Source organism: Gossypium hirsutum, chromosome A13 (genome assembly GCF_007990345.1).
Source record: "Gossypium hirsutum isolate 1008001.06 chromosome A13, Gossypium_hirsutum_v2.1, whole genome shotgun sequence".
In the NCBI taxonomy this organism is placed as follows: Eukaryota; Viridiplantae; Streptophyta; class Magnoliopsida; order Malvales; family Malvaceae; genus Gossypium; species Gossypium hirsutum.
This window is the reverse complement of record NC_053436.1, coordinates 33,122,816-33,125,932: the sequence shown is the minus strand read 5'-3', so window position 1 is coordinate 33,125,932 and position 3,117 is coordinate 33,122,816. Positions and strand designations below refer to the sequence as shown.

The following is a 3,117-nucleotide window of genomic DNA, read 5'->3' as shown; positions in this document are numbered from 1 at the left end:
TACTTACACCTTCGATTATTCATAAAGGTGATTGATTCATTTAAGTTAGATGTGTGACTAACGACGCACTAAGGTTAAAATTGTTTCCATACTAGTTGCGAGATCGAGCACGAGCATGGTTGAATTTATTGCCACCAATATCCACTTGGCAAAAATTAATAGAAAGGTTCTTGATTAAGTATGTTTCACCAAGTAAGATAGTGAAATTGCGAAATGAAATAACCACTTTTTAACAATTGGATAACGAGTCTTTATATGAGGCATGGGAAAGATTCAAGGAATTACTTTGTAAGTGTCCTCACCATGGGATCCCTCATTGTATCCAATTGGAGACATTTTTTAACTATCTCAATACACACACAAGATTAAAGGTAGATGCTTCTGCGAATGGTGCAATTTTGTTTAAGTCTTATAACGAGGCTAACGAGATCATTGAGAGGATCGCAAGCAACAATTACCAATGGCCAACAAATTGAGCAGTTTCAGGAAGACAAGTAGCCAAAGTGCATGAAGTGGACTTAATGACTTCACTCTCTACTCAGGCATCTTCTATTTCCTCAATATTAAAACAGTTTACCACTAATGGTTTGAACAATTTTGTAGCTCAATCACCAAGTCAATATGATGTTATTTCTTGCATATACTATTGGGATAGTCATTCTTTTGAGAATTTTCCTTCAAATATTGAATCAATTTATCATGTAAGCAACCAGCATCAAAACAGAAGTGGACAAGGACCGTAGTCCAACTTTTACAGTCCATCGTGGCGGAATCATATGAACTTTTCCTTGAGTAACCAAGGAAATAGACCAAAAAACAATCAAATACAGAATAGACCCAACCAAATCGAAGGGTTTAACCAACAAGCCCCAAAACCACCTCAAGCTGAGTCATCAAATAGTTTGGAGGATTTTTTGAAAGCATACATGGAAAAAAATGACGCACTGATTCAAAGTTAAGCAGCAACTCTAAAAAAATTGGGAACCAAATGGGTCAGTTAGCTACTAAGCTTTGTAGTAAACTGTAAGGAGCCTTATTGAGCGATATAGAAAATTTGAGAAATATGTGTAAGGAACATTGAAAAGTGGTTGAGTTACAAAGTGGTAACATTTTGGAAGATAAAGAGGTTTTGGTTGAAGATGAGCCTGCTGAAAAGGAGGGAAGTCAACCAACAATTGAAGTTCCTACAACAGAAAAATCTTACGAGGTAAACCCTAAACTAGTGAATTCTGAAAAGCTAACACGTTCTATTGCAGATTTGCCTCCTCAAAAAAGTTGTCCATATGGACCTTGAGTTCCATATCTTCAAAGGCAATTTTTTTTGCAAAATGATAAAGTAGCATCAATCCTCGCAAATAATAATACATCAATAAAATCATGCTAAAAAATACTCTTTATTGATAAGTAGCTCGAATGTAAATATTATTTCTAACTTTATACTAAATACATCATAATGTCAACATGAATCATAGTTTGTATGCATTTTCTAAGTCATACATAACATTCACCAATCAACATGCTTTCTTTATCAACTAAACATAGAAATCCAAAGGTTTAATTAGTGTCTTCATATGTTGAACTCAGTAATTCCTCTCCATTAATGTAGTCGGTATAATCCTCTAATCAATAGGTCTTTTATTAGGTTGTAATGGGGTTAGGCTAAAGGTAGGTATAAAAAGAAATGATTTTGAAGCTCAAAACATCTTAATCCTAACCTTGTCTTGGATCCTTTTGTGTCACAACCTTCATACAATTGGATCTTCGGAATACCCCCAAAATTATTTTAAACTTATGCTCCACTTTTATTTTTCTCAAACTTTGAGCAAACTATGCTTTTTATTTTTGAGACTTTTAGCACTCTTTTATTTTCTCTTATTTTTTTGCATTTGAGCAAGCTTTTTTATTTTTTTAGAAAGTTGAGCAAACTTTTCTTTGTTCTTTATTCAATTTTTTTTGAATATGTGAAGAGCATGTACATCTTTTCATAATCCTTCTCAAACTTCGATCACAAAGAAAAATTTTTTGTTAAGATAGGTGCAAAAGAATAGGATAAAATTCAAAAAGATGTTAACGTGGCTTATAATGTAGGTATTTTGCAATAAACAGGCCATTAAGCTCAAAATTGAGTTTCAAGGGATAAATCTCATAAGGTCAGCTTGAAAGGCTCAAACGATCCAAAGAAAGTGTACCTATATCTTATTAGAATCTTATACCTCCTAGGATTTTATCTTAAGAAAGTTACTAAGTCAATTCTAAAGACTTAAGCCTTCATACATGTCTATTTCTAAAGGAATCAAAATTTCATGGCAAATACTATATAAGACTAAGATCATACAAGCATTCCATCACTCAGGATAACATACAAATAAGTTAGATAAAATAAAAAATCATGCCTGCATTGGAACAAACTCATGAACAAAAATTATTTATGAATATTCATTTATTTTGGTATACTTAAGTAAAAAGATTGAAACATACTTTGAAATTCATGCTAAATTTACCTTACCCCTTTTTAAAAAAGAAAAAATGCCTTCATTGCAAAAACAAAGTAATGAATGAAAACTAAACACCAGGTAGGACTACAAGAAAAGAGCGGTGAGTCATAAAGTGTAACACCCAAAACCCAGCCCAGACGTTATGGCCGAATCTGAAGTGCCACATTGGAGTTGAAAACCCACGTTCCGTTTTAGTGTTTTAAAAACCATATATTTTGTTGAGTTAACAAAGTGTATGGAAGCTGGGCACTAGGTAGGTATCCGAGACAGAGGAGGTCAGCCATGAAAGCTACTTAAGTATCAAGCTCTTTGATTGGATCCAATCCTAGACATGCCCACAACCATAACCACACTTTGTTATATCGAGTTTTAAATTTGTTCAAGTGGACATCTTTGATAAATCGATTAATCGTGGCGTTGAGCTATTTTGAAAACAAGTATCATTTTGAAAACACGTCCTAAGTCTAGCCCATTTGAATAATTATCAACCAGGTTTAAAGTTATTAAAATTAAAATAATCCCAAAAAAAATAAAAGGAAAGTTAAAATGGCCTTATTACAACCCCAAAATAAATAATAATTAAAGGAAATTTAATGAAAACCAACGCTTATTTAAAAGTCCA

General features: G+C 32.9%; 1 non-coding gene across 1 annotated transcript; it reads right to left on the bottom strand.

Moving 5' to 3' along the window:
* Positions 1 to 203: 203 nt before the first annotated feature.
* On the bottom strand, positions 204 to 310 carry LOC121213070 (small nucleolar RNA R71). Its single transcript, XR_005908439.1, has one exon. It is a non-coding gene; the product is annotated as a small nucleolar RNA R71 (small nucleolar RNA).
* Between the last annotated feature and the right edge of the window lie 2,807 nt (positions 311 to 3,117).